Below are 13,291 nucleotides of genomic sequence, written 5' to 3'. Positions count from 1 at the left end.
GTGAGCGCACCAAGGCTTCACTTTCCAATCAGCAACCCGCGAGACACCGCGCCGTCAGATAGGCTACTTGTGCTCCTGACACACACAGAGAGAGAGAGAGAGAGAGGGAGAGAGAGAGAGACACAGAAGGAGAGGCAGACAAGGCAGGCAGACAAAAAAAGAGCCAGCATCTTCTGCGCGCACCAACAATATATATATTTTTGGGGTGGGGGGTTTGTGGCCGTGAGCGTCGCCGCCGCGACTCGACAGTGATGTCTGTGCAGCAGAATTTTGTTTAGTGGTACAATACGGATTAATCTGAGGCTGTGCATTCCTCGGAGACATCGCTGCCGCGAGGACAGGTAAGACAATTATCATTAGTATCACATATATATTTCTATAAAGCAACTTCAGCACCTTTCAAGTTCCATCTCCATCAGCTCAAACAAAGCCCATCCGTCCTAACTTTTCACAGATTACGTTAAAACCTTGACGCTGTGCAGCAGACGGGATTGCCTTCTCTGAATTCCACCCTCTGTTGATCTCATTTGCCTGCGTCTACTTTGTTGTGGGACTATCATGGTGGAAGCAAAGTAATCTGCCAGTGTCTGTGTGCGTGTGTGCGTGTGTGTGCGTGTGTGTGAGAGAGAGAGAGCGTGTCTGCGATCCGTGCAGATGTTTAGTAATCCTCGTGCGTTGACCCTCCCATGAATAATCCCTGCGGATTTTGTTGATTATGCCGCCGCCGTGCCGACCACCTACCGTGTGTGTGTGTGTGTGTGCGTGTCTGTGTGACCGTCTAGTCTCCAACGCTGCAACCTTTTAAATATTTCAGCACCGGTTGACCCACCTTGATTAATGCACTTCAAGGATGAACCGAACTGGATTGAAATAACTTTAGTTTTTGCTGTTGGCAGTTTGATGGATCCGCCTTCACCTCTCTGCTCTCGTGGTGTTTTTGTCAGAGCAGCTGCTCAAGTCACTTAACTACCCAATGGGCAGCCTGTGTTGGGGGCCGAGCCTGATGGCCAATGCAAACGCCACATCAGCCTACTTTTAATATGTTTAATAGATATGAGCATCTGTGCAGCTTCAGCACATCCGACACGGTTATAACTTCTGCCAAAACAGCTCAATTCATTTAATTTTTTTTTTCATTTCTGCTCCGGAAACACAAAATAACAAGCCGGGCGCAGTCAGGGAAAGATGCCCCGGTGTGACGGTAACACCTGTCAGACCAGCGGCATCGTGCTGCAAAATTCAGCAGCCAATCTGATTGGTCCGTTCACCGTGACGCCTGTGGCTGACTGGGGAGCAGCTCCAGTGACCTCTGTGTGATATGTGTGCATTGGCTTCTCACGGGGCCTGACAAGAGATGAATAAAAGGTTGGCAGAGGGAAACAAGAGAAAACCCTCATCTCAAGAAGCCTTGATTTTATGAGAGCCCATAGTTCCCCCAAAGCCAGAGACATGAGAGCACAGACTCTCTTGAGATCTAAACATAAATATTTAAGATGAAAGAATGGGGAGTAGATTTAAGACGTATAATCAAGGTACTCCAGGCTCAAGCCGAAGCTTAATGAAGGTGTTCTCTGGCCTCTAATGGCTGCGTCTCGCAGGAACACGGCTCTCCGGCGGCTGGTGACGTCTAAAAAGACCCCGCGATAGGTGCTTTTAGAGGAGGCGCAGCATGAAAATTTGATCGTGCATTTTCTATAGCTGGAGGTATCTAAAGAAAGGTCGTTTTTATTTCATGTCTCTCCAGAAATGTAGCTCAAGGAAGAAAGGGAGAATGTGTTTGTGGTTGTTTCCTTCTTTTCTAACAAACAGAGCTGTATAGTCTTCTTCACATGATGTCATTACAGCCACATGGACACTTCACATTGATCATGACGGTTGGTCAGTTGTTTGAACTGTGCAGACGGAGGGGGAATAGACTACTTGTTACTTCATCCTCCGGTTGTTACACTGTAAATATTGTTGGAGCAAAATATGACTCCAGCAATAGTTCCCAAGAGTCCTCAGAGTGGTTCATCCCAGTGTTTTACAGCCCCATCTCCTACAAATTACACACCCAGACAACGGAACCGATTTGTGGATAACATTTCGAGGGAATTATATTTGTTTTTGATGTATCACAAATACATTTCTAATGATGGCTTGCAGAACTCTGCATATTGGGGACTTCGGAGTGGATCGATGGGTCAAACAAACACAGGACTTTCACTCAGGGGACAGCTGTTCGTGTCCCGCGTGAAACCAGAAGTCTAAAAAGTTGCTTTTAAAAAAAACGTGATTTTTAGCCAAACCATGATGTTTTATGAAACCTAACCAAGTACTTCTGTTGCTTAAACATAAACAACTAGCGTTGGAGCGTTTTTTTCAATTTACACGAACCACGTGTTTTAAACTGCAAATACAATCCGGGAGAAAAAACCCTTTCCCATTAGTTGTATGGCATCGTAATTAGGAAGGAGAAAGGGTTACATTTTAGAGGCCTGAAGACATACGAAATAAACAGACTTGAAACTGGTTGGTTTCAGTTTACAATGAATTGATTCGTCAGTCATCAGTAACTTGATCGGCAGCTATTTTGATTATCGATTAATCGTTTGAGTGGTTTTTTAAGCAACGATTCCCTGTTTCTTAAATGTGAAGATTTGCGCTGTTGTTTCTGTTCAACTCATTTTTCGCAGCTCATTTCTTTCCTCTTCCTTCACCTGCTGTCGAGCATCCATCACCCTTGTATCCCCTGTAATAGACAACGTAACATCTGAAGTGTGTGTATTATTCGACCCCCCCTGATCTGTTTAGAAATCACTTTCCGGGGATAAACACTGCAACAAGCTGCAAACACAAAAACAAACGCCCGGTGTCAATTGTTGAGCACGGCTGCTTCAGTCTGCTGGATTTTCAAAGCAAACAAGCGCTGTGAGATTTTCAGCGACGCCATAATGGACGAGGAAGCTGCAGACCCCAGATACCACTTTACCGGAGTGCCGCGCGGTTTTACGTGTGCCATGCATTACTTGTTTGAATCCGGCGCAATGGAGTTCTTTGACAAGCTCGAGCTTAAAAGTAAACGTTTATGTCTTCGCCAAACTCTTAAAAATATACAATGGTTATAATTAGGCCGCATTCCAGGAGCAGATACAGATGAGATAGATTCTGTGTCACTCCGTGATACAGTGACATATATGGCTTATAGAGTCGGCATGGAAGGAAGGTAAAGGGGAAAAAGAGTAATATAGAGCAGTGATTTTCAACCGGTGTGCCGCGGCACACTAGTGTGCCGCGGCACACCGGTCGTCAGGTGTGCCGTGGGAAATTTTCTAATATCACCTAATTAACCATTGTCGGGTGTCTGTGCTGTAATAAAGTGTCGCAGATAATGTAATACTCTTCTATGGCAGTGGGTGGCAGCAGAGGGATTTAAATACCTGTAAAGACAATAGAGTTAGTGCTGCGCGACACGTGACAGTGACAGTTTGGGATCAAAGCAAGACGAGCAAGTGACAGTGATGAAAAAAAAAAAAAAAAGGTGACAGTGATGGAGAAGTTTTTGAGAAGGGAAAATGCAAATGCCGAACAGGGCCCTGGACAAAATTCTGACCCAGATGAAGGCCCAAGTATGAGTGGTCGACAAAAGAAAAAAGACAAGACGGTGAGCTCGAGGCAATACAGCGAAAGCTATCTTTCATTTGGATTTACGTTCACCGGGGATGCAACGGCACCGAGTCCGCTGTGCTTGGTGTGTGGTGAGAAGCTATCCAATAGCGCCATGGTGCCAAGCAAGCTTAAACGCCATCTCCAAACGAAACACCCTTCCGTTCAAAACAAGTCGATGGACTATTTTGTACGCTTACGTACAAACAATGAGAAACAGGCAACTGTTTTGAGAAAAACCACAAAGGTAAACGAGAGAGCCCTCAAAGCTAGCTACCTTGTTGCTGAACTCGTAGGTAAAACAAAAAAGTCCCAACATTAATACAAACATTAATACTGCCAGCTTGTAAAGCCATTGTGAATGAGATGCTCGGCCCTGACGCGGCCAAAGAGATCGCTAAAGTGCCTCTCTCAGATAACACAATTGCCAGACGTATTGATGACATGTCTGCGGACATAGAAACTGTTGTTTTGGAAAAGATGCGCATCAGTAAGAAATTTGCCTTGCAACTTGATGAGTCGACGGATATTAGTGGACATTGTCAGCTCTTGGCCAACGTGCGTTTTGTGGATGGAGAAGCCATTAGAGAGAACTTCCTATTTTGCAAGGCACTGCCAGAAAAATCAACAGGAGATGAAATATTTCGGGTCACGTCGGAATATCTTGACAAAAGCGGGCTTACGTGGGAAAACTGCACTGATGGAGCCGCAGCCATGGTCGGGCGCATCAAAGGCTTCGTAAGTAGGGTCAAAGAAAGAAACCCAGCTGTTACTGTTACGCACTGTTTTTTGCACCGTGAGGCCCTCGTTGCAAAGACCTTACCAGCAGATCTAGGTCCTGTGTTGGATGATGTTGTGCGCTTAGTGAACTTTGTGAGGATGCGACCTTTGAAATCTCGCTTATTTGCGTCTCTGTGTGAGGAAATGGGAGCGGAACACAAAGTGTTATTGCTCCACACGGAGGTCCGGTGGCTGTCGCGCGGCAAAGTGCTGGCCGAAATGAAAACCTGCTTACAAGCACTGACAAAGTGAACGGATTCCGTTTAAAGGTGCAGCTCTGGCAACAACATGTGCAGCGTGGCAACCTTGAGATGTTCCCACTCACGAGAAACTGCAGGATGGCAACACTGCTGCAATGTGCGAGGTCATTGGCAAACATTTGAAAACTCTGGAGGAGAAGTTGTCATTTTATTTCTCTTCAGCCTTCACAGAATGCCTTGACTGGGTTAGGGACACATACAGCTCAGCATCCGTTGCTGGAAAGGACATGACTTTAAAGGAGCAAGAGGAACTCATTGAACTGAAACACGATCGTGGTTTAAAGCTAAACTTTGCTGATCTTCCTTTGGACAGTTTTTGGTTAGCTGTTGCCAAGGAGTTCCCCATTCTGGCCAACAAAGCTATTTTGACATTGCTCCCGTTTTCAACCACATATCTGTGTGAGCTGAGCTTCTCAAGCTTGACAGCGATAAAAACTAAAAACAGAGAGAGACTGAGAGCTGTTGAGGAAGAGCTTCGTGTGTGTCTTTCTACCATTCCTGCCAGGATATCCATGTTGTGTTCATCGAAACAGGCCCAGGTTTCACACTAAGTGAGTACAAATACATTTAGAAACTATATTATTAACTATATGTATTATATGTACTGTGTTAGTGTCTTTTTGTGTCATTTTGGTTGGTGGTGTGCCCCAGGATTTTGTAAATGTAAAAAGTGTGCCGCGGCTCAAAAAAGGTTGAAAATCACTGATGTAGAGGAACCACATCTGCAAAAGTATAAAAATAGAAATTACTGCAAAAAAAAACAACAACCTCTCAAACAGGCTGTTTCTCTTCAGTCTTCCTGTCCAGGACAGACTGGATTTAAATGAGACAAATCTTTTATCTGCACGTACAATCTTCCCCTTCCCTCTGAGAGGGAAGAAGGACAATTCAGTTCAAAGGAAGGCAAATAAGTGTGATTCACACAAAACAAAAACTACGCCCCATCATCAGCTGTGCATTGGGGGGCCTGACGCAGCTTGTCAGGAATAAACACACTTGACTAAAATACAGCGGGGCTCCTCGGCGCCGTTTACCCGAGTCCCATCTCTCTGTTCATTTTTAATGTTTCGATTGAAGGAGGACAAGAGCTGAGACGGATCATGGAGACAGCTCCCGTTCGCTGCTCTATTTATCCAGTCTCATTGGTTCTGTAAATGCCCCATTTGTAATCCAATCACATTGGAAATAATTCCGCCACTGCTGCGCCTTTGGTTCCAAGGCGCCGCGGTCCTCAGGGGTTCGTCTTCAACAGACTGTCTGAGCCGGGGCGACGGTTCCGAATTCATACATTGCTGCGCACTGCCTCTCCTTGGGATCTGCTTTTAATTGAGTGCTTAATAAGAGCAACGCCACACACGCATCAGCAACCAACTTCAGTGTGTGTGTGTGTGTGTGTGTGTGGGGGGGGGGGGGGAGGGGGGGATCTGAGAGCCTGGAGTGCTGCATTATTTAATGTGCTTACATAAGGCCGGCAAACATCTTCTTTCCAAGCATTCTCAGGACGAGAGCGGGTCCGGGGCTCTTCTTGAAGATACACCTGACTCCGAACGGGGGATCTGTTGTTACTGGAGTCTCACAAAGACACACACATATTCAGGGGGGCATTGTGCTCCGCTGGGTGTGGCTCCTGTGCGAGAGCCATCTTTCCTCCCTCGTTTAGTGCAATGTAAGCAGCCGATCAAACCGTGTCCCCCCCCCCCCCCCCCCCGCCACAGGGCATTGTTCATTTCTCCGTCTGAATCAAGATCAAAGGACTCAGAAGAATGTTACAAATATATCCCCAACACCATGTTGCTTTCTCTTCATATCCGTCGATTAAATACACGCAGCCTTTACAAAACACAAGATTTTTTAGGGGTTGGATTTTTTGGTTTTTGCGGAAAATTTTGCTTGCTTTCAAAGGCTGAACAGCCCGTCTTAGACCACGTGGCTGGCTTCGGTAATTGTTTAAACGTAGTGGCATCCTTTATGTTTAAATGTTTTCTTACAATTAAAAAAAATGAAATACAACAAAAATGAATCAAAGTATGTCAAGTTTAAGTCAGTTTAATTATGCAGCACATTTAAAAACCAGGAGTTGCCTCAATACAGATACACATCATTAAAGAAACAAAAGGCAATAATACCTAATTTCATAAACGAAAACAATCCATAATGCCATAGAGCATTGTATGAAGCTAAAATACCTTAAGTTGCATGACTAAATAACACTTTATAACAAAACAGAAACACACACCTACAACGCAGAGGTTTTCTTTGTATTTCTTCTAAAACTACAAAGTATCCATGCATCGTCCTTGAGAGGAGCTTACAAAGGGTGTAGGAACTCAAAACTGGAGCATCAGACGAAACAGTGTTTGTTAAAAGAAGAAGATCGTTATTTAGAGTGAAAGGAGGAAATTAGGACAAGAAATGGAAATGAAGGCAGTAGCGAGGTCATATTATCCACCGTGGTGTATATATATTCAAGTTTTCTCAAGTTATTTCGATCAAGGAATTCTTCTTTCAACTCAAAAAGTGATTTTTATTATTTTTTATTTTAACTAAAAAAAAACAGTGCAAGTGGCAGTGCCATTATGTAATTCAACACTCCATGTTCAAATGGCCTTTTGGTTAGCCAGTATATTGAAGTAGCATTCTGTACTGACAGCAGAGGCGGAGTGGTGAACTGTTGTAATTCACTAAATCATGCAGTCCAGAAGGTTTAAGGGGGTTTAAGGATGTAATCATCATCTCGATTTGGAGTGCGAACGAATTGAGTGGGGTGGGGGATCGTGTAATGGAAAATGCTGTTGACTTGCATCATGGGAAATGTAGGATCCAGATATTTTAGAGCTTGGAACATCTAGGTCTGGAAAGGGAAGCCAATGCTTTAAACTTGTTGTGGCAAAATGACGAGAAGAGACGGCGAACTGAAGTTGCAACCCAGCGGGAAGTGTTTTAATAAGCACACGCCAACTTACGAGTTCAGCAAATCCAATGTATTACTTTTCACAGCTTACTTTTATAGTCAAATTTCACCCCCCTTCCACCAATCAAAGCAGTCTGTTGAACCAAAAACAAAGCACATCTGGTCTCTTCATTATGTCAGGCCCTCATGACTTCGTTTGGGTCAAGATAACCTTTTGGCAGAACACACGATTCATGTACGGGAAATGTTTTGATACAAATTGGAGAGATTTATTACAATGTGTATGGCGCGCCCTGATCACTTCCTAAGAATGTTTTTGTGAAACAGAATGTGTTCAACATAACAAGTTATATAAACTGTTTACTTATCTCTAGTTTCAAGTCGTCTTCAATACAGCATGATGTTCATGAATGATTTAGGGCGGGGCTACCTTGTGATTGACAGGTTGCTACCATGGCGTCGTCCGGTCTGGGAGTTGTCCGTGTTTTTGTCCTACAACTTTAACCCTTTCACAGGGTGTTTTCTGTTCATAAAAGTTAATTGTAGCCGTTAACTGTAGTCCTAAAACCAATGGGTGACATCCACTTCCAATGCACAGTCTGTGTGCATGTCCTTTACTACAGACTAAAAATCAGGATATCTCGTCCTCAAGTTCAACACTAAATCAGTCTGGAGGACCCCTTGGTGCAAATTCTCAGGCACCACCTTCATTTCATGGCTTATTAGCTTTTCCTTTCATACGTATCTCACGGTCTACGTCAGAGGATGGAGTGCGCTCAGTTTTCATCACATCCGTAGGACAAAGACACAAGAGGCAATACTAATCACAAAGATAATATTGTTGTTTGAAATTACATAAAATGTAAGCTGCTTGCTTTTTGTGGTTTTAAATAGAACTTGGTCCTTCCTTATACCATCCACAGACAGTGTAGCAATCCACAGACAGCAGGGAGACGACATGGAAGTGAAGAGAGAGAGACAATCAGAACTGTTTATTGCCAAGTACGTTACACATACAAGGAATTTGACTCGGTGATTGGTGCACAACAATAAACTGTGTAATAGTATGAGACATTTAAAAATAGAAAGATATTAAAATTTACAATAAAATATGGTCAACAAATATATTATTAAAGTGGCAAGTGTATACTAATAGAGAAAGATGTGCAAGGGTGTGTAACGGTAGGAAATTGTCTTGGGGATGTGTCTGAGTTAGTGTTGGTGCTGGACTTTGTTTATGAATCCAACTGCAGAAGGGAAGAAACTGTTCATGTAGCGTGAGGTCTTGGTCATGATGGACGGCAGCCTCCTGCCAGAGGGAAGGGACTCGGCTGATATTTATCAAATGGTGTATACATCTTGATTTATTGGGAGAAACCAAGTAATTGACCCTTTGCTAAGGCCCGCCCCCTGCTGCTACTCGCTGCTTGAGTCTATGAGACACAGCCGGATAGTTGATGAGCCCTGGTCGAAGCTGCCTTATCTACCCTATGGTTGGCCAGTCTACGTTTGCAGGGCGGGACTTGGCATGAGGTCAAAATCTGACATTCAGCACCCTATACAATATAAATATATATAAATATATATATATAGCGAGAATGGAATTATCCTTTGTTTCATAACCACATCTTTCTGCCGTTGCGACGGCTCCTTAGATCAAACAGTTGACTATTCGGGGTGACCGAATATTTTACCGACATTCACAAACAATATGGTATATCAGACTAATTTCCTGCTGCAACACAGATTCTGAATTCAAATTTGGTAACTTGCCAATTAGTGGACACATGTTGCTGCTCAGTGGATGTTTGTCTAATTGTTGGCAGAATAAATGCTGTGGCGTCTGTGATCATGACTTGCATCCTGTTGCTGATTGCAGTCTCCTTTTTAAAGAGTTTTTTTGTTGTGTCTAATGAACTTTCTTGCCTCTAGGAAGAGAACCTTCTTATGTGAAATTAAGTTTGGACAACGTGCAGCTATTCTGTTTCTCAGATGAAATAATAATTAGGCATTCCAGAGAGGCCCCGTTTGTTAAGCAGACCGTTTCAGATAAATGTGATACTGTCGTCATTGTACCAAAGTTCTATTATTTGTTTCATCCAATTAAACCAAGGACAATAAGAACAAAGATGATGCATTTTTGGCTAGGCTGTAGAGTAGACCACTATTCATTTTGGACAGGATAAGAAATACAGATCCATTCATCGATATAACTGTTACTTTGTGCCAAACAATCATAAGTCCATATTTTTAGAAGGCCAAGAAAGCCGACTCTCGTTAGCCTTTACGTGGTGATTATGTCTTCGGTTTTCTTCAAGCCGGAAACATATATCACTATAGAGCTGTACAGTAAAACTGTACCAAAATGTGTATATGGTATGTAACTTTCAGTCAGCACAGTTTGTATTGTTTTTTTTCATTATTATTTTTGAAATGTTCATTGGTGATTGATAAACATTAAAAGTGAAAAGAAAAACAAAAACGCTGACCTATTTTTCTGTTCTCCGTGAAGTGACCCGGAATAAGAAAAAACTTTCACAAAATATTTGAAAAGCAGCACATTAGTGTGCTTTGTCTACAGTGGTCAAGACTACTTACTTTGAACCAAAAAAGTTGTTTTTCTCAACCTTGGACTGGCACTTGAGATGTGGCAGGAGGATAGTTTGGAAAAGTCTCTCTCCAATTCTGAACTGTCTGGATGTTCCACCCACATCGGCAGTGATGTGTGTTGACAGTAGATACCTGTTTCGTGGGGGATGTCTCGGTAGACTGCTCCTGCTTGCTCAGGGACCCTGGGTGTTTGATTTAAATGGTCTTTTATTGATAAAGGCAACCTGACAAGCTGTGAATGATCCAGTTGTAACCCCTTCTAATAACAATTAATTTATAATAAATAAAAGCATAATAATTAAAACACAGAAACTGGCAGGGATAGTTTTATCCCCATGAGTATAGATCTATAGGCATCAACAAGTAAATCAGCGCCCCCCACTGGTGGCAGCAGATCAACGCTTCCTCGTGACTAAACCTAACAGTCGCAGTTATAAACCCTGTTAAACGTTGTGACGTGGTCGCTGTTTGGGGACATGTTGCTAACGTTAGCTATCAGGTTTTGTCACAGAGCTAGTTTAGTTTTTGTCATTTGTAAAATGCAACTTTTCGAGTTTTAGTGACTTGGATGAAATAAGCATTGAAGAATAAGGAAAATACTTAATATTGCATTCTTAATTCAAGCTTGTAGTAACTTGTGTGAGTGCGTGCACGTTTTCTCTCTATGTATAGTATACAACCTGGCCACTCTGTCATGGATGGTGCCCCACCATTTCTCTTACATATAAATAGAAACACCACTGGACCTGACCAAGTAATCTTAAATGTAAGCTGGTCTCACTGAACCAACACAGAGACAGAGTACTCATGGCCCTTCAATGTTCTACTCTGGAATCATAGAGATTTTTCCTTTTGAGACTAAATGCACACACGACCTTATACAACTTTTCCAATGTTGTTTCCCATAGAGACGCTGTAATCTCTATCAACAGGGCTTTGGTATCTCAGCCCTCGCTGCCTGTAGTTCAGCGTCTGCAAAAGATTTGAGCTGCAGCAACTACAGTATTTCAAATTAAATGTGCTCAGGTTTGATGATCGCAGCTGAGATAGGTGCTGCTGACTTACTCTTTGTAAAGGGGAAGATCTGGGGTGCTGAAATGATTATTATGTCTGTTGATTAAGAGGAAAATAATGATAACTGATCAATTGTTTTAGTAAATATATTTTTGAAAAAGTATGGTTACAGCCTCTCAGAGTATTTGTTTGGTTTCATTTACCTTGCACGGAAGATGGATTCTCACGATGTCACCAGGTCGCACCACAATCGCCGGATCACATTTCAGACGGAAATCCATCTGGTCAGGCTTCAAGTAATGTGTTTGTCTCCGACAAGCCAGTGCACGGACCAATCAGCATCCTGTGAGGAGCTACAGGCAGCGAGGGGCGTAGCTTAGGAGTGTGCGAGACAACACGGAAAGGTGAATTTCTTCTTTGAAATGAGAGCAAAGTACAACACTGAAGGCTTTTCTTGATGGAAAAAGTTTTTACTCTTCTCCCGACTGGCTTCGGCAAGAGTTTGATTGACAGATGGTTCATCCAATCACTTGCCAAGTATTTTTTTTTAAAGTGCCTGCCTGATCTCAAACTGTTTCCAACGACGGCTTCTCAGATGGTTCTGTGTAACAAGTTTCATACCCGTGTAAAATAAATACCTTTTATGTTTCACTGACTAGATAAGTGTTTGTTCAAATAGTAGGCGCCGTCCTAAAGATTCCAGAGATTGCTCCCTTCTCTCTGCGTCATATTTCCATCGTCTTCTCAAATACAGAAACATTTGTATGTGGAAAAAATGTTCAATTAGAATTCCGTCGTCCTGATAATGCGTGGTGAGGAATTGCTGTCGGTATTTGTGCTTTCTGAACAGGTCAAAATAACACTTTTGTGCTTCTTGCACAGCATGTGAGCATGGATCACATTTCATTCAAAAGCTTCAAAAGCAAGTTAGTGAATGTGAGCCAATTTGACTTGAAATAACTTGCCAACTATGTGGCCGTGGCTGCGTCCTCTACAGCTGTTAGTAAAGCACCTGGCAGCTATGCCTCTATTAAAGCCAAACTGTCCCTTTGAACACCGCTGGTTCTGCTTGGCTCGCCGCCCTGATATCATTGAACATTGGACGATGGATCTCGTTGGACCGGTGCAGTACAAATGTGTTATCTCCTCCCGAGCTAATTTTATTTGATTCTGCACCTCCTGCACAAAGGCATCAGTTTCCTCTTGGAGCAAGCGTTTGCAAATAGATCGATTCTGGACTGTTCTTTGCATTGCCAAACATGGCGCAATGTTCTTGAGGGGAACAAAACAGGGGCTTTCTAACTGTGGATCCAGGTGTAAGAGGAGCAATTTCAAAATAGATGGATTCATTTCTTTGCTCAAAGACTTTATAGCAGGTCGTTTATAATGTTGTGAATACTTTGTCATGCATACATTTTCCACAAATTCCTATTCAGTGTCACAGGAGCTTTTCTCAGAACAACCTCGCGACTATTGTGTAAGTACAAAATGATCCTGTGTTTAGATTTGGTGGTTATTGTCCTCGTTTTGCACATGAAACATTCAGTTAACTGTGAGGGTGAACGTCTGTCACTCTTTCAATTTTCTGGTCATGTGTTACTGATTGAATACATTGATCCCCCCCCCCTTATACCCTGAAGCATCATCACTCATTTCCATTTGCCAAAGGCAAGTTGCAGTATTTGCTCTTTTATAATATCTGATGCTCGAGTGGTATTGAACCCATGGGAATTATGACAAGAAATCAGTCAATATCTGAATGACAAGAAGTGAAAAAATGGGAGTTATAGTTACTTTATTAATGTAGTTCTTACTGTTAGCAATGACAATAGTAGCAGTAGTAATAGTGGTGGTAGCATTAGTATAAGTCCTTGCAGAAATAGTGGTAGTATTGGTAGCAGTAATAGCAGCAGCTGTATTGCAGTAGTAGTACTGTTCTAATTTTAGTACGACAGTGGCAGTGGGGAGGAATCCATTCATCCTTTCATCCTTTTTTGCAATATTTTAATCGTTGTTCTCTGACCCACAAAATAGTTCACACTGCCGTGCACAGAGTATTTTTAACTATTAC

General features: G+C 42.7%; 1 protein-coding gene across 1 annotated transcript in view; it reads left to right on the top strand.

The window, feature by feature from the left end:
• Window positions 1–209: 209 nt before the first annotated feature.
• The window catches only part of cntn4 (contactin 4), a 126,359-nt gene continuing 113,277 nt past the window's right edge, over window positions 210–13,291 (top strand). Inside the window, exon 1 of the mRNA XM_079265843.1 lies at window positions 210–341. The gene's annotated coding sequence lies outside the window, so the exon portion shown is untranslated. The remainder of the gene's footprint in view (window positions 342–13,291) is intronic.

The sequence above is a fragment of the Melanostigma gelatinosum genome (assembly GCF_949748355.1).
Source record: "Melanostigma gelatinosum genome assembly, chromosome: 3".
NCBI lineage: Eukaryota > Metazoa > Chordata > Actinopteri > Perciformes > Zoarcidae > Melanostigma > Melanostigma gelatinosum.
This window is presented reverse-complemented; position numbering and strand designations above follow the sequence as displayed.